This window comes from Sabethes cyaneus, chromosome 1 (assembly GCF_943734655.1).
Source record: "Sabethes cyaneus chromosome 1, idSabCyanKW18_F2, whole genome shotgun sequence".
NCBI lineage: Eukaryota > Metazoa > Arthropoda > Insecta > Diptera > Culicidae > Sabethes > Sabethes cyaneus.
In genome coordinates this window covers 90420932-90443585 of record NC_071353.1, presented here as the reverse complement: position 1 = coordinate 90443585, position 22654 = coordinate 90420932, and the positions used below count along the sequence as shown (strand labels likewise).

Genomic DNA, 22654 nt, shown 5'->3' with positions numbered 1-22654 from the left:
AGACAACGGCAGGAATTCCATCAGGACCAGTACAGTGCGATGTTTTCAATTTCTTGGCGGCAGCGGTTATCGTATCCGGAGAAATTTCAAAGATATCGAAATCGATGTAATCGGCTGGGACCTGCAACGTTTCATAATCAGCAGCACTTGATGGTCCAGGATCGCAAGCAAAAATAGACGAGAAAAACGTAGCAAATAGTTCACATGAATCAGGTTCAGTGGATGATTCGGTGTCGTCGAAGTAAACTTCAGAAAGGACCGAGGAACATTTTCGTTTCGAATTTACAAACGTCCAAAACTTTTTCGGGTTTCTACGTAGGTCTGTTTGAACACCTAAGACGTACGATTTGTAAAGGTTAGCATTTAGCCGCCTATACTCTTCACTGACCCGGTTAAAGTCGTGTTTTGTTTGAATAGTACGCCACCGACGATGCTTACGCTGGCATTTATTACGCATACGCTTCAAACGACGTAACAACTGTGTGCTCCAAGCAGGAGAGGAAGCGGGTCTCACAAACGGCAAATTGTCATTTAGCCATAAGCAAACGGTATCACAAAAGCGCACGGCCATGGTATCAACAGAGTCAGTTTCTAATAATTCGGACCAATCAATATTGCAAAGATATGCAGAAAAGGCGTCGAAATTGATTTTGCGATAATTTAACTCGCGTCTTACAGGAACAACACATTCTTGAACGGCGTCTTGGCATACAGTTGCTGGGAGCGAAACGAGCAGGGGAGGGTGGTGCAAGTCCGGATGTGTTAATGGTACAACGGACCTTTCGACGAGCAGATTGGTATCACTTGTAAACACCAAATCCAGCAGACGACCAAGATGATTACGCTGTGCATTGACCTGACATAAGTTCAAATAATCCATGCCGTCGATCAGTGCTGCATTGGCGGCCGAAAGTTGCGCAGAATTATGACACTGTGTCACACCGTTTTGTATTGACCAAGCAATACGTGGCTGATTATAGTCGCCACAAACAATAACAGTTCTATTATCGGAACTATTCCCCAATAGTTCACGCACCGAGGCTGTATGGCATTTTATAATTGAAACATCGTTTGATTTATCCGGCGGTAGATAAAAGGCGCAAAGTAAAAGTCTCAAACCATAAATGGTCGCCTTAACACAAACCTGTTCCAAATGTTTACCTTGTACAGGCTCAAATAATGCAGACGGATGTCGTTTTGCCACAGCAATTAGAACACCACCAAATGAACTTTTAGTACTATTCAAGTGACTCCTATCGCACCGAAACACGTTGAATGAATTACCAAATAATTGAACAGAATGACGATCGTCTAAGCCCGTTTCGGTAAGAATTATAGCGTCATACAAACAGTCAGTTGTGCCTAGGAAGATTTCGTCGATTTTTGTTCGTAGCCCGCGCACGTTCTGGTAGCTGATCCAAATTTTGTTTGCGTCGTTAACAGGTTGCTCTAAGACAAAGCCGCGGGTCGATGTACTGGAACAGCGAAAATAATCAGGTACCGAAAGATCATCATTACATTTATACATGCCTGAGATTGCAGGCTGGAAGACCCCATCCCGCACTCCGACAACAGGACCGGGACGATGTCGACAGCAGGTAACAGCAGAGAGCACGACTGTGTCAGAGGGGGTTGGGGCTTCCATAATGCCTGTTAAAGCGTGTCCCGGGTCCAGATGGCTGTTGGCATCATAGCTGCAATGGTACGTTGTCAAGTTATCGTTTCTCGTTTGCACTCCGTTCACTCCATTCTCTCTGGCGGGGGAGGGATGGTCAGACGATTTAAGTTTTTTGGACGATCAAAAAATTCACGAAACAGCATTCCTACTGGCCACGAGGAAGGGTCGAGTGCCTGAGACTTCATATCAGGATCCAATCCAATTTTGTAGGATATAAAGGACATGTTGGCAACGTCTTTCCCCTTAGGGACAAGCCGCACTGTATCAACCGGATCGGTAATGTTCAAACAACGAGAAATAATTTTCTGTACATCACTACCCAAGTAGCACACGTTGTCACAATTGAGTCGCAGCGGCTGATATGCGACAAATTTAAATGTAAAACTTCGGTTACAGTAACCTAAGATATAACAGTTGTGTAACCGAAATAGCGCAACTTATGTAACTAAATCTGGTTGCATTAACAGTTACTCAATAACCAATATGTAACATGTATAGTTACAAAATGGTTACTATTGAAGTTACACATAAACTGTAAATTGACTTTCAATTGGTGGCAAATTAGTTATCTTGTAACTTTTATTGCATAGCGAAAATGTAGCAGGTTTATTATTTCAATCTATGGCTGTCAACGTCAAGCAGTAAATTTAACTGTTGAATATAGAAAAGTGTATAAATTATTATTTCAACACAAATTTTAATGCAGTTTCAAATTTATGGTGAAATGCATGATTCTAGCTTTGAAAAATTCACGCGCTCTTATTTAATATAGCTTTTCGTTACTTACTTCGTTGAAAAATTGATGTTTTGTAAATCAAATATAAAAATTTTAATTTTAATTTTTTGATTTTTTAAATTTATTCTTAGCAATAATGAATTAGTGGAGCATTCACCTAGAAACCATTAAAAATCAAGTTGTTTTCGCTATCACTTCTATCACAGTAAAATTCATAGCCATTTTGCCTTTGGTTCTAACTACTACACCATCGTCCTTGAAGTTTTGTATCGTTTTCGGCATATTGCATGAAATGATTTTAAGCAGCCATTGTTCATTGTTCACATTGTTGATATCGGGAAAAGGTATTTTTTAGTGATTGTTGTGAAAAGAAAGTGTTAATTTAATATCAAAGAATAGTTTCAGTTTTAATAAAACAGTTACCACCAGTGTTAATCATAGAAGGTTACATTTCAGTTACATTCTAGTTGTACGTAACCTTAGCCTTCGACCTGGTTACGGTATCGGTTATACGGTAACCAATATTAAATCTGTTGTAGTCACTTATTTCTTATGTCGTCATTTCTAAGTTACACTGTAACCTATTTTCATTGCCGGTTTCGTTTCGATGTAACTTGATCGTTTTGACGTTTGAGAATAATCATCATTTGTTTACTTAATACCAATGTCTGGGCGGAGAAGATTCCAAGTACCATCAATTAAGTAAATAAACGCATTTACAAGAGCATTTCACAACCCGTGTACCAATTGTTTATCTTTACCATTAGCAATATTCTTCAGGTCTAGTTTTTCCTTAATCCGTTGTGTTTACAAGGAACAGTGAACAAATTGTTGCGAAAATGTTACTAGCCGACTTTTTTTGACTTCGTAACTGCTCGTAACGGAAAATTAACTGTTTTGCGACCAGCAAGTTGATGACAGTTTGGAAAAAGGTTTCATTTGTGTCACTTGATAACTATTTGGTAACTCGTAACTGAAAGGTGACTGTTTTGCGACGACCAAGTTGTTGACAGTTCGAAAAAAAGGTTTCAATTTGGTCATTTGGTAACTACCTGGTAACTTTTTGAGATTTTTGTCACTAGAAAACTAAAAAGTAACTATTTTTAATTTTATGTAACCTAACTCGTTACAAGTATCCTAAATGTAACTGCTGTGCAACCTTTTTGTATTTTTTTATTTTTATGATTAGTTACAAGTGCTACTTGGGTATCGGTCAAAACTGGATTTAAGCGTGAAAGATACAGCCAAAATTTGTTTGCTTTTGGCGCAATAGAGGGAACCGGGAGATCACTCAGATCAACAATGTTCGTTCCAACATCAGAAGGGGCATCAACGATGGCATTTTCATCAGTACGCCGGCGTTTAGCCGAGCGGTTGGTCCAAGCAGGCGTTTTAGGAGTAGGCACAGGCCAATCGAGTTGCAGTTGATTTGTTGATGTTAAATTATCTATTTTTTTACTCAGCGCTTCTACGATGTCAGAAAGTTGTTGAACTTTGACTGGCAGTTCAGTCGAGACAGGCACGTTTGGCATATTTGGTGACCCATGTTGAATGTCTGCAATATATACACGAATACACGAATATACAATCACGGCGACCACGAGAGCTAACGGTGGGCGATGTGTCGCGCAAGACACCAACGGGGCTTAATGCTAGAAGAGCCTAGACGAGGTAGTGGGAGTGGGGAACAGCGAGCGTCAAGGACTGGTGATACCGGTAGACGACAACCTAAGGATACAGCAAGTGGAGGCCAATTTAGCAACAAAACACAACGTTTATTGAGAAGGACGTCCCTAGTTAACTATTTACCTATTAGCGGAAGGTATGTTAACCCAAGAGCACGAAGCCGAATAGTCAATGTGAATTCGTGACCAACAAAGGTGCAGCAATCATAAATGACAGCGCCACAAATCAGAAAACTAAGACGGGAGCGCAACGTCGTCGAAAGTCAATGTAGACGACTGCGCATTACTACAAAATCATCCCAATTTGAGATAGTGAGGATTACGATCCGACTGGTCGCGCTACATATGACCAGTCGGATTCGTTTTAGAACTACAACAATCATCCATTGGACGGATCAAAGACCGCTAGCCAATTGTGCGGTAGGCCATGGGGCCGTATTGAAATTTGGAAGCGTTTGAAGCCAGCGATAAACGCACTGTACTGAATAACAATCATGAACGAGGGAGCATGGACGCGCAGCCAATAAGCCGCGGGAAAACGAATGGACGACAGCCGAGTTACTACGAGACGATGATACTAGAGACGCCTAGGTGACATGGAAGAGGCTGGTCCGACACGCTCAAAACTCCCACCATTCCCCCAAAATCGTCTGAGAGATGTTGAGATGTTCGAGAAAACTTATGGAAGCTACAGACGAGGTGACCTGGACCGGACGATGGGGACGATGAGTTTGGTGCGAAAAGAAAAACGAAATTGTGTGACAAATTTGTGTATAACGAAAAATTATAAAAATCAGAGGGGTTGTGCACAAGACAAGACCGCATAGGTGACGTAGGACCACGTAAGTCTCTTTGTAGCGATAGTAGGATGTATCCATGTATATAATAATACGACCTGTAACGGTCATCAAAGTAGAAACATTGTATACATTCAATCTTCAACCGATTTTGGAGTTATATCCATGAATTGATTGAATCTATTTTATTAAAACGAAACCAAGTTAGTATAACCATTGGCGGAACTAGCGCTCATTTCTAGGGGGGGCTATAGCCCCCGGAATTTTTTTCAACCGTTTTATTTCGTCGGCATATTAAAATTTAATGCACATTAATGCCTGGAATCTCTTAACAGTCATGCAAATAAACTTTACTTTGAAGTTTTCAAAAATTAAAAAACTTGATCAGCTTTTCTAGGGGGGGGGCTAAATCTTTTCTAGGGAGGGCTTAGCCCCCCCTAGCCCCCCATAGTTCCGCCAATGAGTATAACTAAACCAAACAGTAAATAAATTTGTATGATATGTTTCTACGTTGAATAGTGCTTTTCCTCTAGTAATCGGTAGACGGTACGCGCGAGTTTTCAAAGTTGAAAATTTTGCGCAACTTTTCTGCGGCTTACAAAAGAACACTCATAATAAAGTAGGGGAGTGTCGTCGTGGTTGGGCCACGTTTTGGAAGTCGCCCATAACTTTCGTTTCAAAAGGAATTTTGGAAATCTAAATATATCGTTACAAAGGTCTAAGAATAAGGTATATTTCCGGAAAGTTTTGAACTGATTGCTTGAAAAATAAAAAAGTTATAGGCATTTTCGTGAAGACAAAAAATGTTGTCATAGTCAGGCCATATTGTACAGGTTGGGCCACCGCAGAAAATCTAAGACATACGTATTGAAATTCTATATAGAGACATGAAAAGAATGAATTCCGTGAACAACGGTTCATATAGGTACAAATACCCTAGTTTTAATAGCATTTTTGCGAAATTATGGCGATCTTGTGAAATCAGTATTGCTACAATCGCCTTTTCCGAAGTGTACAACTACAATGAAAAAAACAACAAAAATCTAGGTTCTTGTCGTATTAATTGTGCTTTATTTCATCACATTTTACGTGACTGACATTCTCTAGCGATTATTACGCTTCTGTGCTTGAAGTTATGGTGGCCCAACCATGACTACTCAAGTGGCCTGACCTTTACAAATAGCGCTTTTCTAGTATTTCACCGTAGCCTTCCCAAACACCTTACTGGAGGGGATTTTTCTATAGTCTTCGTGTGCAGCACAACACACTTTATACATTTTCAAAATTTACCTCGATAATTGCATTTCATGAATCATTTCTTGAAGAAAAGTTCATTGCACCTGGAAAACTTTTTTTGTAAGATTTAGTCACTGAATTCAGTACGGGTGTTTTGAATACGTGATTGAAACGCACAATATTGTGGAAAGTTAGCTATCACAGTAAGAAGTTTTACAATGGTTGTATCATAGATATCATGAGTTACTAAAACTGTAAAATCGTGATGGCCCGACCATAACAGTGGCCCGACGATAACGACAATGCCCTATTTACAACCTGCAGACGTTTTGGAAGTCGCAGATAGTGATGTCCGTTAATCGTTCAATTAATTCAACTAATGGAATAACACGAGGAATATTCGAATAATTTTTAATCGAAAACTGCCAGCATAAATAGTTGAATTAACCGATTAGTGCAGACAACGCTCACCGATTAATCGGTAATCGAATAATTGAAAATTTCATACATCACTAGTTGCAGAAAATGTCGCCTGTGACCAGAATACTTATTACCGTCATTGGTTGGTCGTCCGCAATGACGAAAAATTCAACTTTTCCCTCGTTGACTGTGTTAATTATGGTATTAACTGGGCAAGAAAATATAATAAACTCTTCAATCGTTGTGTGGCCCTTAAAAGAACCGATTGTTTGATTATCATAACTCCTGCTTGCAATAAACTTGCACTAACGCATTTAACGTAATTCTCTGTTCGGTAAATTGGAGTACCGATAACCGCTAACCAGGCATGGCTTGTTGCAACGGACCAACCGGAAAGCCTCAGCAGCTATGCGATCAACGAACGCATCAACGAATGATACACGAACGGTTGTGTATGGTCCTGAATCACGATGAAATACCACTCCAAGTGGCCAACTGCAAGTGACGTGGGATGCTTCTGGTCGTTTTGTTGTCGCGAGCAGCATATATACCATATATATAACATATATACCACCAGCAACAAGCGAACAAAACCACGAGGTGATCGGTCAAAATTATTTGATAAGAAGCGAACAATCAGATCAATCTAAATTAAATATAATTCTAATCTGTGAGTGAAAATTCCTCAAATCTTCATGAACACATGTTTCGTCCTTAAAAGAACAGTTTTTCAACGTGATATGCTGGAAATTTAAGCCTTCTTTTCCGTCTTCTTGGACAGCAACAAAACAGTTTGAATGTTCGAAAAGACACTTCTCATAGCAGCGGTGACACGGGACAGCAATTTGTTCAACTCTTCGTTGTTGCGGATGGCCAGCTGCAAGTGACGATAATTCTGATCGTTTCATTGTCGCGAACAGCATATGTCCTCCCAATTCCAGAACTCCTATCGCCAGATAGTCCATAACGGCAGCGAAATAAGTGCTTCAGCTCCAACACACGGTTACACGGTCAGCCGCCAATGAACACGTGCACGAGTCTTACGTGACTTCCGTTTGCCTGGCAAACAACGTTGGCACTAGCTCAGCTAGCGTTTGAATAATGCTGTTCGCCGGCTTACCACGTATTATGTACCAGAGCAAGCAACAAAAAAAGGCCGCACCCATTTTTCTTGGTTTTTCATTCTATCATCTACGTGAAATAAAAACAAGAGCATTTCAATTTCAGTCTGAACAAAGGGGCAAAGTTACCAGTGAGCCGCTCACCTTTTGCTGCCAAAGAAAAATTACGCTACGTATTATTACTGTATGGATAAATTTGTGTTGCTACGATGTAAAAGATGTTACTAAACTCTTTCATTTGATTAAATCCAATTTCATTTATTTTGACGCTTGACCGAACACATTTACTTGGAGCTAGTATATTTGTTGGCTGCAAGCAGCGCAACCAGCGTCCAGCAGCAACAAGCGAACAGTAGCGCGAGAGGTGATCGGTTAAAATGACTGGAAAGAAGCGAACAATCAGATCAATCTAAGTTAAATAGAATTTAAATCTGTGAGTGAAAATTCCTCAAATCTTCATGAACACATGTTTCGTTCTTAAAAGAACGGTTTTTCAACGTGATATGCTGGAAATTTAAGCCTTCTTTTTCGTCTTCTTGGGCAGCAACAAAACAGTTTGAATGTTCGAAAAGACACTTCTCATAGCAGCGGTGACACGGGACAGCAATTTGCTCAACTCTTCGTTGTTGCGGATGGCCAGCTGCAAGTGACGATAATTCTGATCGTTTCGTTGTTGCGAGCAGCATATGTCCTCCCAATTCCAGAACTCCTGTCGCCAGATATTCCATCATGGCAGCGATCATTGAGTGCTCCAGCTCCAACACCTCGTTTGGTGAATTTGCATGTCTTCGTTGCCTTATCCGTGGGAAGTAGCAACAGCTGAAGCTCAACAATTTTCGATCGGATTCTAAAGGGCGTAAATTAAATACAATCATAAGGAAGCTTAACCCATAGCTTATATCGTATATATTTCTGTCATCCGTGCTAGGGAAGCACTGACGAGGGAAGGCAAAAATATGAAAATAATTCAAATTTTCAAAATCAATTCAAAAATAACAATTTTTCAAATTCAATTTCAAAAACAAAATCAATACTTTTCAATATTTTCAATATTTTCAATCGATTTCCCGATCAATTGGTGTAAATATCTTGGAAATCTATTGAAAATTGACTGAATTATAAGCCGAAGCGTGAAAACGCGTTTCAACTTTGATGACGTCATTTCTAACAACCAATCACGAAGCGAGAATTCTGGTAAAACATAGGTTCTTTATTTTCAATTTTTCAATAGTTCAACATCAAGAATCCACACTTCTCTTTAATTGGGTCAATTCTTAGAAGATTTTCCAATCGATTGGTGTAAGAATATTGAAAATCGATAGGAAAACCACTGAGCTATTAGCGCTCAAAACCTTTCATTTTTCGTGACGCTCGCATTTTTCGATTTTTTGGAATGACACCCTATCTCAAAACTTGCCGTAAGACGTAGTCCTACGTCAAAAAAGAAAATTAATTGGAATTACTCATTTTTGTGCTTACATGGCCATAAGGGCAGCACTTTTTGTTTGTGAGAACGAATACATTATATGTAACATTTTAATACAGACAAATATTTATTAAAGATGCTCGAAGAATGAAATAAATAATGAAAACTTAATGAAAAAGGTAATAATCAACAAAAACCTAGTGAAAAGGGTTCGATAATACGAATATATAATGAAAAGTATAAAGAAGAAGGTAACAAAAAGCTAATGAAAAAGATTCGATAATGCGAATAGATAATGAAAAGTATATAGAAGAAGGTAACAAACAGCCAGTTAATTAATATGTAATCATTACGAATTCATTATGTCGGATTCACGTAAAGAATATACATGCCCCAAGATACAGAAGAACAGAATGTTAAAGAAATGAAGAAGAAAAAAGATAACTAAGCGAATGTAAATATTGCCAAAAATTATCAATAGCAAAGACATATATCGTCGCGGTGGTTCCCTATTTTGCCTGCGCTAGCTGCTGCTCGCAATCTCCTTCCGAGATGTCTCGCAGCTCTGTAAGGGGGGGGGGGGAGATGTAACGCCCCTGCCCGGACTTAAGTCCCGGAAGATATTAACCGCGGTAGTCTTTCACTTATAACATTGACCTAGTTTGTCAGTTTTTGCTTAAAGTTACCAAAAACGCCCACGGTCGCGTCTATTATTATTCTTTTCGCAACATAGGCAGCGCAAGTGTTTTTGTTTGTCAATAGCGAGCCACCGCACATACATTTCCTGTATGTTAAGTAAAAGTTAGGGCTGCACGATAGGTGAAAAATGGTCGAATAAAGAAGTCGTAAGTTGCCGGTCGACTAGCTTAAGTTTAACCCAAGATTCTTTTTCTTTTATCATTGAAGAAATCCGTGGGGTAGCGCGGGCTACCCCACACTTTCAAGGCGATGAAAGATTCCTTTCATGTCCCTCATTGGGTAAGAGTCCTTCTTGGTCAAAGCGTTTATTCTGCGAGAATCCAAGCACACTCTAAGTTTCCCGTTTGCCTTGCGAACAGGAACTAAAGGGTTGGCCCATTCACTTGAGCACTCCTCAATCGCGTCAATCTTTTTATAACGCTCTATCTTACGGTCCATTTCTTCTTGTATCGATGGTGAACAACGGTATATTGGCTGTCGTCGTGGTTTGGCTTCTTCCCGAAGGTGAATTACATGTTGTAACAAACTTGTTCGTCCCAAATTGCTATCCGTCGTGCAACTAAAGGCTCGTATGACTTCCGCCAGCTCTGCTTTCTCCCTTGTTGTCAGTTCATGTTCCGTTTCGATTGTATCCGGAGTTACCTTTGACGGTTCCGGTAGGTCTAATCCTGGTATATCCAAAGTCTCGTCTGGTATTTGTTGCTTGATTGCGGGTAACGAGTCAATCGGCTGTATAAAAAAGTGGAAGATGTCTTCTTGATCTGAGAGTGGCTGGATGCTGATTTCTACTATCTCTTCGAATCCGGATTCTCCCTCTATCATGGGTTTTATTCCGAACGCTTTCCAAAAGTCGATTCCCAATATCAGTTTCCTGGTGATTTGTGGAACGATAATCACCGATATAACTTTTGTTTTGTTTCTAAATGTTATAGGGATATTAGCGTAGCCTAAACACGAGTATTGAGTTCGATCTGCCGTGCAAATATGAACTGGTGATTCGAAAATCTTTAGCCCATATTGCTCCACCATTTCTTTCGAGTTTGTTACACTCACGCTTGCTCCTGAGTCTAACAGCGCTTCTAACACTGTATCAAAGATTGCTACTTTCAAGTGCGGACACTGGTTAGTTCTTACATGAATTTCAGAAAGATTTTGTAACGGGTCTAGAAAAGGTTGGGAATTAGGTGTTTTTTGTTCAGGGGTGCTAGATTTCCCACATCCGCTCCCCGGCGTTAGTTTTCCGATTGGCGATTTCCTATTGCCTTTTCTTGGCCAGAACTTCTGGGATGTTTATGGCAAATTCTTACGATCTTCCCTGGGTTTCCGCACACATAACAGAAAATCGTTTTCTGTTCTCTGCATTCCCTCCACAGATGCCCAGTGCTGTTGCAATTCCAACAAGATACTGTTCTTGCTTCTGTGAATTGTCTGTACGAATTGGTCTGGAAGGCTTGTCGCGATTGTCTGAAGAGCGGTGGAAGTGGGCTGCTTTTCTATTTATAGCATTTACCTCCTCAGAATCTGTATCGCTCTCATCTATTTCTACGTAATTTACCACCTGTCGCGGTCCTAATGGATGCAAAGCAGGGTCACTGGCGTCAATCCTATAGTTGACGTGTATCAGTTCCTCAAGAGTAGTTACTGAAAAACAAGCTAATTTAGCACGATAGTGATGGCGCATGTTCTCCCATATAATTTCAAATTTCCTGCGCCTGGACAGAGGCTTCGTCAGCAATTTATTCATTCTTTCGATCTCTGTAACGAAAGCAATGAACGTCTCTCCTCGTTGCTGCTTTCTATCGTAAATTCGTTGGCGGTTTCCTTGTTACTGGTTAGGGTTACCAAATCGAAACCGAATGTGCGCCTCAAAAACTGTCCAATTCCACGAAGCATCGTAATACGTAAAGAACCAGTTTGCAGCATCGCCACGTAGAAGTAGGTGGACGTTGCTTAACAGACTATCCTGTGGAATCCCATTCATATTCGCTAATACCTTCACTTTGTAGATGAAATCTTCAATGGTCCATGATTTTGAATCACCTGTGAAGAAGATGTTTCATTTTTCGATTCGTCGGTCATATTGCATGCGATCGTCGGCCCGTAGTCTGCGATCCGTTGTCGCTTGCGTAGTTGTGCTATACTGGTCTTCCTCGTCGCTTGTCTCGCTAGGCGCATCGTCCTGCCTCGAAGTTCTATACGGCATAGTCGATGGTCCGACTTCTTTGATTATTGGTTGTGCAGCATAACTCAACTGATTTTTCTGATCTCTTCTCATCTGCTGCCCTTCATTTTGCCAGGGCCAGCTCGATTCTACCCGCGGTGGAGCATGGCTTTGCGCAAGTTTGTTTCGTGGTCCCATTTGCTGTTGTTGCCTAAGTTTAGTCATTTCCATATGTTTTTCTTGTTTTGATAATTGTTCGTTCCTCTCCATACACTGATTCATTCTAATTTTCAAATCCTGCATCTCCTTCCAAATCCTGCAATATCTGATTCATCTTGCAAACCTGAGACAGTTCATTCAATAGCCTTTGGTGCTCTTTAAACGAAGGAAGCTTATTTATGTCCTCTGTGTTGAAGTCTAAATCAGTCTTCACTGCTTCGTGGTTCAGATTAGAATGAAAATTTTATTTATAGCAAGTATTGGTTACACGGAGTCAAGGATACATATTTCTATAGTCTACTAAGATCCTACAATCTCTCCCTCTTTTCAATAATGAGCTTTACAATTAATTCGTAATAACAGAATACAATACATAATCATTAAGGTAGTTGGGTCTATGTTTAGTTCTTTGAGATGGTTGAGTTGGCAGTTCAGCAGAGCGTTTATGATTTTCTCTTTGCTTCTTTTCTTGAGGATTATTTGACGAAGATTGTTCATTCTTCGTGTCTGAAATGATATTGGGTATAAGATTCTTTTCAATAAGAGAAAATATAGAAGAGTTAATCAGAGTACCCGATCGAAATACTTGCTGAGCTTCGGAGTTTTGATTAAAAAGCGGATTTTGACAAATAATTTTCTTCGCATGATTCACGTGTCTATTACATATAACATCTGTTTTCAAATTCCGTAAATGTAATCTGGTTCCTTCTCTTTTAGTAACTATATACTCTTGTGGATTGAAAGTAGATGTAAGTTTATTCCTTTTTATTAAGTTTTTAACGACAACTATATCTCCGACATAAATGTTAGAAACTTTCGCCCGACGTTTTCTATTCGTGTAATTCTTTCCCTTTTCCTTAGCTTGTTTGTCATTGTCAATAGCTTGATCAATCTGTATTTTCCTTTGTCTTCCTGGTAGTTTGTCACGAATATTCCAGCCAAACATGAGTTCAGATGGAGAATAGTTAGTAACCGTATGAGGTGTAGCACGATAAGCAAGTAAAAAATCTTGCAGATCTGATTTCCAATCGCGACCCATAGTGACGCTAATTTTAATTGTTTTTAGTATTGTACGATTCTGTCTTTCAACCAATCCATTTTGAAACGGAGCGTATGGAATTGAATGGTAGATTTCGATTCCATTTGAAATGCAAAAGGTTGAAAATTCCTCCGAAGAGAAAGGTTGGCCATTATCACATACAAGCTGTTCAGGGTAACCAAATCTAGCGAAAACTTCTCGTAATTTAGTAATTGTATTCTTTGCTGTCATGGAAGATACGGTAATGGCTTCAAGATATCTTGAAAAGTAGTCTGTGATCACTAAAAGATGCAATCCGTTAATGACTTCAGTAAAATCGATGGCCACCTTTTTCCATGGTCTATCTGGCATATTAATTCTTGAAATCGGCTCAGTATGCGGCTCTGACACTAATGTACATTCGGTACATTCTTTCACAAAATTATCTACCATTTGGTCCATGCGTGTCCACCATACTTTTGCCCTCAGTCGTCGTTTCATTGATGTTATCCCTAGGTGAGGATAATGTGCCAATTGTAAGATGCGATGTTGAAGGCATCTTGGTATAACAATGCAATTATCCTTTAAAAGTAAATCGCCATCACTGGTTAGGCTGTTAGCTAGCGATTTGTATCTACATAGGGTCTTAGGCCATCGTTGTGGATGAAATGGTAACCAATCCATTATTTCCTGCAATTCAATATCCTTTTTAGTGGCAGCGGCGATTTCATTAATGCTAATAGCTGCAGGACAAGAAATGTTAGCAACTTCTCTGATGATTCGTTCAGATTCTTCGTCGAAACATTTTCCTTGATTTGGTATGGACTGACATAATCGAGACAATGGATCGGCTATATTGTTTTTTCCTGGTCGATACATGACTTTGTAATCATAAGCCATCAATCGTAATTTCCAGCGTTCAATACGGGGCGAAGGTTTGAGTCTGTCCCCGAAAATTGTAACTAATGGCTTATGGTCTGTTACTAGGTAAAAGAATTTTCCGTATAAGTAGTAATAGAACTTTTCGCATGCCCATACGAGAGCTAAAGCTTCACGTTCGGTTTGTGCGTACTTTTGTTCGGTGGGAGTTAAGGTTTTGGATGCAAAACAGATTATCCGATTTTCTCCGGATGTATTGCGTTGTATTAATACCGCACCCAGTCCCACTGGACTACCATCCGCAATTACAAAAGTCTCGTCTTTTGGATCGTAGAAACCGAGAATTTCACCCTTGAGTAAGATTTTCTTAATTTCATCAAAGTTTTCTTGGTGAACTGTCTCCCAAACGAATGGGGTCCCTTTCCGTGTTAACAAATTCAGAGAGTATGTAATAGTTGCTAGATTAGGAATATATCGATGGACAAAATTAATCAATCCTAAAAAACTTTGTAGTTCCACAACTGATTTTGGTCTTTCCATTTTTTCGATTGCTTCCAATTTGGTACGTGATACAGAAATTCCTTGTTCTGATATTAAATATCCCAGAAAATCAATTTCTTTTACACAGGACACGACTTTTTCTGAATTCAGAAGAATGTCATAATGATTTAGACGTTCATAAACTAAATTAGTTCGGGCAATTAGTTGTTCATTGTCTTTAGCGGGTATTAAAACATCGTCAATAAATATAATAACCCATGGAAAATCTGCGAATATCATATCCATTACTTTTTGGAACAATTCCGGTGCTGCTGATAATCCAAACATCAGCCGCTTGTATCTCATTAATCCAATTGGAGAAATAAAAGTAGTAATGTAGCGACATTCTTCTTTTAACATAACTTGATGGAAAGCTTGTTTAATGTCGAGCTTTGTGAAAACTTTGTTTCCCCCGATTTTCTTGGAAATTTGTTCAAGGGTTGGTAAAGGATGTATTTCGCGAATCACAGCTTTGTTTGCTGCCCGTAGATCGACAATTATGCGAACTTCGCCTGAATTCTTTCTTTTTACAAGCATAGGTGAAACCCAATCGGATGCTTCGTTAACCCGTTCAATAATATCTTGGCTTTCAAGTTCTTTCAACTTTTCCAAAGTGAGCTCTTCAAGCGGGAATGGAATTCTTCTCAAGCTTTGACGGACAGGTGGAACCGTCAGATCTATTTTTATACAGACTTCAATTCCTAATTAAGCCAAACATTTCGTATATTTTTTTTCTGGTATTTTCTTTTATTATTATTGTTAAGTTATAACTTACCCTTCATACAAGGAAATGCGTTGTCGCTAATCTTGAAAAGAAATTTCATCAGACCTAGTTCAACCGCTGTTTTTCCGGACAGAAATGAGCACTTGCCATCATGAATCACGAAGAACGTTGTCTTGAAGTATTTTGTGTTATGCTTCACGTCAGTTTCTACTTCTCCCAACACTGTTAATGCTTTATTCGATCCATAACTGTTAAAAACCTTGCTACTGCCTTTCTTTATCGAATACGCTTCAAATCCGACACGCTTGAGAATACGCCAGTCATCTTCGCTTAAAATGTCTTCATCAGCACCTGTGTCTATGATGAATGTTAACGGTACACCTCCAACTTCGACTCTAACTGTAGGTTTTCCTCCCAGATGAAACAAGTCAAATACGCTGTTATCTATGTTGTCTGCAGAAGTTTCGTGTACTTCCCGAACAAACCGTTTCTTCTTAATTGGTTTGGGAACTTCTACTAGGTTTCCATTTTTCTTCTTTTTGAGGAAACAACAGCGTGCAAAATGTCCAATCACTCCACAGCTTCGACACTTTTCAGATTTTGCTGGGCAGGCAGGGTCGTTCGAAAAATGTTGGTTGTCACATCGAGTACATTGTGGGCGGGATTGAAACTTCTTTTTGGAATTTATTCTCATGATGGATTCGTCACTTACATTAGCATGTAGTTTTGCAGGTTCTGGATTTAGTTTTCCCGTAGTTTCCCAGGCAGCAAGTTGATGATCAACGGATTCGTGAGTGCGGCCTATGGACAACAACTGATCCAACGTATAGTCTTTCTCTAACCATTTACGCCGTAGTTTTGGATTTTCTGTTGTTGCAATCACTTGGTCTACAATCATAGCACTAGTCTGGTCACCGAAATCACAGTAAGTCACTTGTTTTTTCAAACGATTGACAAAAGTATCTAGCTTCTCGTTTGATCCGGGTAACATCTGGCGAAACTTTTGCCGTTCGTATGTTTTCGATACCCGTGGTATGAAGTATTCATCAAGTAATTTCACTGCAACCTGGTACCGATTCTCCAAAATATGCTCCTCATTGGTTTGAACTTTAGAAATTATTTTTCGAACATCAGGTCCACCGAACAACATTAGGGATCTGAATTTTTCCTCGTGATCTTCTACGTCCTTCCATGCCAGATAAGCATCAAAATGCTCGCGCCATTTCTCCCACCGTATCGCAGTCGGGCCCTCCGTGTTCTCGATAAACGGCGGAACGAGCTGGTTTACCTGTTTTGTAATATAATGTCAAAGAACCAGGAGCTGAGATTTTCGGTGGCAGTATAACGGAATCTTTCACAGAGGTTATTTTACAATTAAAATGTTTTCCTTTCTGCTCAACCTCATTATGGAAGCCAATCCATAACTCTTGGTATCTTGCTTAAATGCTTTCGTCAGTCGAGGAAGGGCTTACTGAAGTAAGAGTATCAACTGAAGTTGACCTCTTCAACTTTAGTAATCGCAACCACTCTCCTACGACCACGGATCATGAGATTTGTTGCAAAATCTCATCTTTTCTTTACCTCTATTCCGGGTTCTGGTAATTCAACCAGAAAATCTACCGGAAAAGACAGGTACGCAATTGGAACAACCTTGTGTTCCGTTATACCGATTATGCCGAATTAATCTTATACTCACCATTGGCCAAGCCATCGTATTTGAATTTCTCAAATTTTCCTTCGTCGCCAAAATGTTGAAGTCTAAATCAGTCTTCACTGCTTCGTGGTTCAGATTAGAATGAAAATTTTATTTATAGCAAGTATTGGTTACACGGAGTCAAGGATACATATTTCTATAGTCTACTAAGATCCTACACTCTGCATCATTATTACCCTGTTTCTCCGGGCTGATCTGCATACTTTTCCTATATGCTCCCAGACTATCATTTCCGCGTTGACGAACTGGACTTATTACAGGCATCTCCTGTCCTCTCTCGTGAGGCGAGTCTGTGACTAAAATACGCGGAGTCGCTCCCCCTGCTGCCCCCGTTTCTTCGGACGACTCGTGATACTCGGTGTGCTCCGGTGGTACTGTTGAATCTTTTGGAGAATGTTTGTTTAAGAGCTCAACCATCCCGTCAATCATGAAGTCTTTCATTGCCTGGGCCTTATCGTTGGAAGTAGGACAGCGAGTCATTCTCCAGTAATAATGTTTAAGACGCGAAATTAATTTTACGTCCATTCCTTTACTCAAACCATCTCGTATAGCATTCACTCTTGACGAAACCAAGTCGAATTCCTGCTCAATGGTGTATATAGAAATAGGTTATCTTTCACGTTCCTTTTAAAAAGTCTTCTTAGCAGTCTTCGCTTCGTGTCTAAATCAGTTGCCACATCTTTATCGTAATTCCGTAGTTTAAGTTCGTAACCTACCTCATCATTGAGTAGATGATCGGCAAAGGGATATTTACCAGCCATATTTGCGATTTTTAACTTAACACACGACCAAGTAATGTACGTTTGTAATCTTAGTAATATAGGTTGTTCAGTTCAGAATTTGATCACCAATATAAGGTAATAAAGATTGTAAAATATAATAGTAATATGATGTAAATTTATTTAGTGTAAGATAAATAATTGATCAAAGAGTTGTAATGTATACTATAAATATATAACACTAAATTCCTTCCCTAAGTCTCATGAATACTCTTCACACAATATCCGAAAAATACCAAAAAAAAAATCCTTAGATAATTCGTTATGCTAAAGTCGAAAATAAATATAAACGTCTAAGAATATTTTAGCTAGGCCATAACGTGTTCCACGTCAGAAACTAAATTATTTTGCAATACTCAACGAATCTTAAATATCTGCAACTTGCGCAGAAATTGTACTCCAAACGTAACTTTAACTGAACCGTACTCTCAAATTATCTTCACCATAAACTTGAACTCTGTAGTTGGGCCAAAATGTGATCATAATTTTGTACATTAACCAACTAACCGTCGTAGAAACTTTAACATCATCTAATTACTGGTTCGTACTGTGATTGGGCGCCGACAACAGGCCATAAATATAAAAATGGTCCAAGTCACAGTCGTACGAACTAACTTAATTTTAACCCTCAAACTTTCGGTTCCAATTTCCGTTGGGCGCCAACTTCTAGCCCACAGTCTTAAGAACCTAAACTAAATCTTCACTTAAACTTGCGATTCAAATTCGCGTTGTACCCCAAAATGTGGCCCTCAAACAAAAGAACCTCTACCTGAACCCACTAATTACCCTTATGATTCGAATTTCGCTGGGCGCTAATTTGTAGCCCAAAACCAAAAGAAACTAATACTCAACCCTCACTCAATCTTCCGGTTCGAATTTGCGTTGGGCGCTAATTTGTAGCCGTCGCGGACCGATTTTGATAAAGCGCGTAGCTTAAGCGCCACTCCTTTCGGAGGCTACCGCCAAGATCGTATTTGCCCGGATGAGACTGCTTTCTGCGAGTCCAGTTGGAATCCTTTCCAAGAAAAGAATCCAAATCGGTCCAGCTAGGTACACAAGAGATAAGCCAAAAACGGATGCAAACACCCTAGAAAGTCAACTTAACGAACTGAACGAGCTTGCCTGCACGAATCCCCGACATAAAGTTCCCATCACTTAAGCTTTATTATCACAGGTACTACGCTATTCGTCACCAGACAGCGCTAAGCCTAATGGCACTGAACTGCATGAACTAAACATAGTCATGCTACGGAAACGAAGTGGACGAGGTCAACTAAGGTGACTAGGGAAATCTTTCACTGCTAAAGCCTACATATATCTCTTAGATACCAAACTCAATTTTACGAATGTTTACCGGTTTATTTCCTATCGACAATCTTGGAATCAGAATATGTACATATTTCAGCGTTTTCAACGTTTCATGCTACTCCCCAGCTAACATTTTCGTACGTATTTCAAAGTGAAAATGAGAAATATGTACCGATATATATCTTGAAAAATCGCACTAGATGCACGAAACCAGCATATGCGTACTATTTTGGAGGCGATATGCTACTGCAGATTATTCGTAAACAATTCACATTCATAAATATTTGTATAAGATGAGATCCGACTCAACATGATTAGTTCCATAATCCTATACAATTCTGTGATGAAAATCGTATGTAATTCAGTCGACATCATTTTGTACGATTGAATATAAACTAGGGCGCGATTTAATAAGCATTGTGTACGATTTCGATTTTGTTTAACCACATTAAGGATGATTTTCATATATTGATATACGATTCGTGGTTTGCTGGGTCTCTCTCTCTCTATCTATTCAGTGTGCGTATTCTCTGCTGTCTTACTACTTCTAATACTCAATTTTACTGTGCGGGCATGACCTTTACTTTCATCAATGAATTTATCCCGAGAGTCAAGTGTCACATGGCAAATCTTGCACTCTCGGGAGCTATCGCAAGGCGTTTCGGGGACGGCCGAAAACGCAGTAACAACGGATTTTATCTAAGCTCGCTTAAAACGAGACGAGGCTTAGCGGGTGCACTCGACCCAAGCGGGATTTACGCAAAATGGCCGCCTTGCGGCTTCAATCGCCCACGTGGCGATTTCACTGACCGGCACTTTCGATACACATAAACGAAACGCACTCACCGACTCTCTGCTCTACTCGATGTGGTGACGGTGTAGATGTATCAGTTGCTGCTATAGATACTGGATATGCGCGAATGGTGATCGATACATTTAATCACCGATCACGTGGCTGGCGGCCTTTGCCGCTCTTGATGAAAGCTGCAGTTGCCGGCCGAAAAGGGTTGATTCGGTCCGGCGGATATTCAAACGGCCGGGACACTCTCCCGGAATCTGCCGGCTGGATTCTGTAGCGGTTGCTCGTAAGCGGTGAAGCAAAATGTGCGGAGAACACGCTCTCGTGTCGTTTCTCCGATTCGTATCACTAGATGAAATTTGAGCCGTCTGGCCCGCAAAAGGAAAAAGGTCATTAGCTCTAAGCGAGGGTCAATACCACGGCACATGTCTTACCTTCTGTCTTCTAGTAATGTACCCGAATCGGGTTTCGCACACTGAGCACTTCGCACACGTATTCTGCCTAACTATGTCCTGCAAATATAGACACTTTAACATGTGAAATAATTCCCTAGCAAGCACTATGCCAGCTACCTTTCTGTAGCCAATCTACACGCGGAAAATCACTACCATTCAGCTTGGCGGTTGGTAATAAAGTGATCGCAAGTTTCGTCCTCAGATAAAATAAGGAATCTAGGTACTTGCGGAAGTACCTGGCCGAAAACTCTTCGGGATTGCTCGTTAGTTCCCTAACTTGATCTTTCAGATCGTTTTGGCCTACGCAAGTCATCTAGCCTTCCCTTTTCTTCAACTTGACTCGAACGGCTCCTTTTGAACTCGCGGTCGAAGCAATCTCATTCGGGCCACGTTATATATTTTGCTTCGGCTACCTAAGGGTTCGCGCTTCATCGATACGGACGCATGGCTACTATTAGTTTGGACAAGCACCCAACCGGTAAATTTAAGAGTGGTGAATATTGCATCTGATAAATTTTGCAACGCAAAATTCAAAACTGTTATACTGACCATTTTATGGTTTGCTCAATGAACCAGTTCAATTCAAATACGCTAATTTAAATAGCTAAACTAAATAATTAAATTTTATATTGCTGTAACGTGCAACGGTTACACCATTTCGCCGAATACCATTTTGCGGAACATCAATTCTCGGTTGACCATAACGCAGAATATAGAATTTCGCGAAAAACTTTTTTTTTTCATTTCACGGAAAATCTTTTTGTAGAAAGTACTATTTCGCAGGGGTGACCCAACTGAAGGAAAGTATTAGAGGTCAGTAGATCCAGGAAAATACATGAACCTAGATAGAGGTGATCTCTACGGGGAGCTGTCTCCTCGCAGTGGCCGGCGAATCCGACGGCAAGTCGCCGGCAACACACGCGGCCTGTGGCCGTCTCGCGCTGAATTAACTAATGTTACCAACTAATGTTGGTGGTCTTGTTATTGATAAATGCTTTATAAAAAAATCTAAAATTTCTCGAGTTTGATTAGTTTTAGAGTTACGCAAAAATTTCTGTTTTATTTGTATGATAGTCCTTATCCCCCTACCACAGGAGTGAGGAGTATAAAAAAAAATCATTAAAAAAATCCTGCCTCCAAAACCCCCCACATGCCAAATTTGGTTCCATTTGCTTGATTACGTTTCGAGTTAAGAGGAAATTTGTATTTCATTTGTATAGGAGCCCCCCCCTCCTAAAATGGGTAGAGGTCTCAATTCACCATAGAAAAAATTCTTGTCTCCAAATACACCCACATGTAAAATTTTGTTCCATTTGCTTGATTAATTCTCTAGTTATGCAGAAATTTGTGTTTCATTTGTATGGGAGCCCCCCCTCTTAGTGGGAGGAGGGGTCTCTAACCATTATAAGAACCTTCCCTGGCCCTAAAAACCCCTACATGCAAATTGTCACGCCGATCAGTTCAGTAGTTTTCGATTCTATAAGGAACATAAAACAGACAGAAATCCATTTTTTATGCACATTTTTGTATGGGAGCCCCCCTTTTAGTGGGGGGAGGGGACTTTTGCCGTCAAGAGAACCTTCCGTAGCCCCAAATACCCCTACATGCAAATTTTCACGCCGATCGGTTCTGTAGTTTTCGATTCTAAAAGGAACATAGGGACAGACAGACAGACCGACAGAAATCCTTTTTTATAGGTATAGATTGAGTTGTTTACCTGAAGTGTGTAATAGGATGTTTACACAATGTTTAGGGATTCACCGGCAGCGTGTAGGGGTAACCAGTCTGAGAAGTGACAAGTTGGAAGCTGAAGCTGCACTGAGCTGTGCACTGAGTTAGTTAGTAAAAGCTAACTGTAAACAACAGATATATCACATGGTGTAGTCTTACTACGAATGTTCCCAAGAACTTGTTTCATATAATGAACGTTATTGTTTTATTTAAAATTCTACGGTGACGAAAATATGCATCCTAATAATGAAGTTGAATAATGAATAGTTGCGCTACTACAACTATTGGTGCTACCACAACTATTGGATCAGTGGCGACCGACGGTACAGTTGATCTTGCTTGTAAAACTCTGCACATTTTTTATGCCGCCGAGTTAAGTCTCTCAGTTTATTGGTTGATCTGTTCCGAAGGTAGCGTTTGTTGCTGAACTAGCTCCCTTAGGTAGAGCTCGATACTGAAACCAGATTGGCAACTACTACTGGCGGGGAGCATGTAATCCTTAACAATCTGTTCCTGTTCTCTTTTGATT

At 40.0% G+C, this 22654-nt stretch overlaps 1 protein-coding gene across 1 annotated transcript in view; it reads right to left on the bottom strand.

The window, feature by feature from the left end:
* LOC128745929 (UNC93-like protein MFSD11) overlaps window positions 1-22654 on the bottom strand; it is a 601073-nt gene that overhangs the window by 280254 nt on the left and 298165 nt on the right. The window lies entirely within an intron of this gene.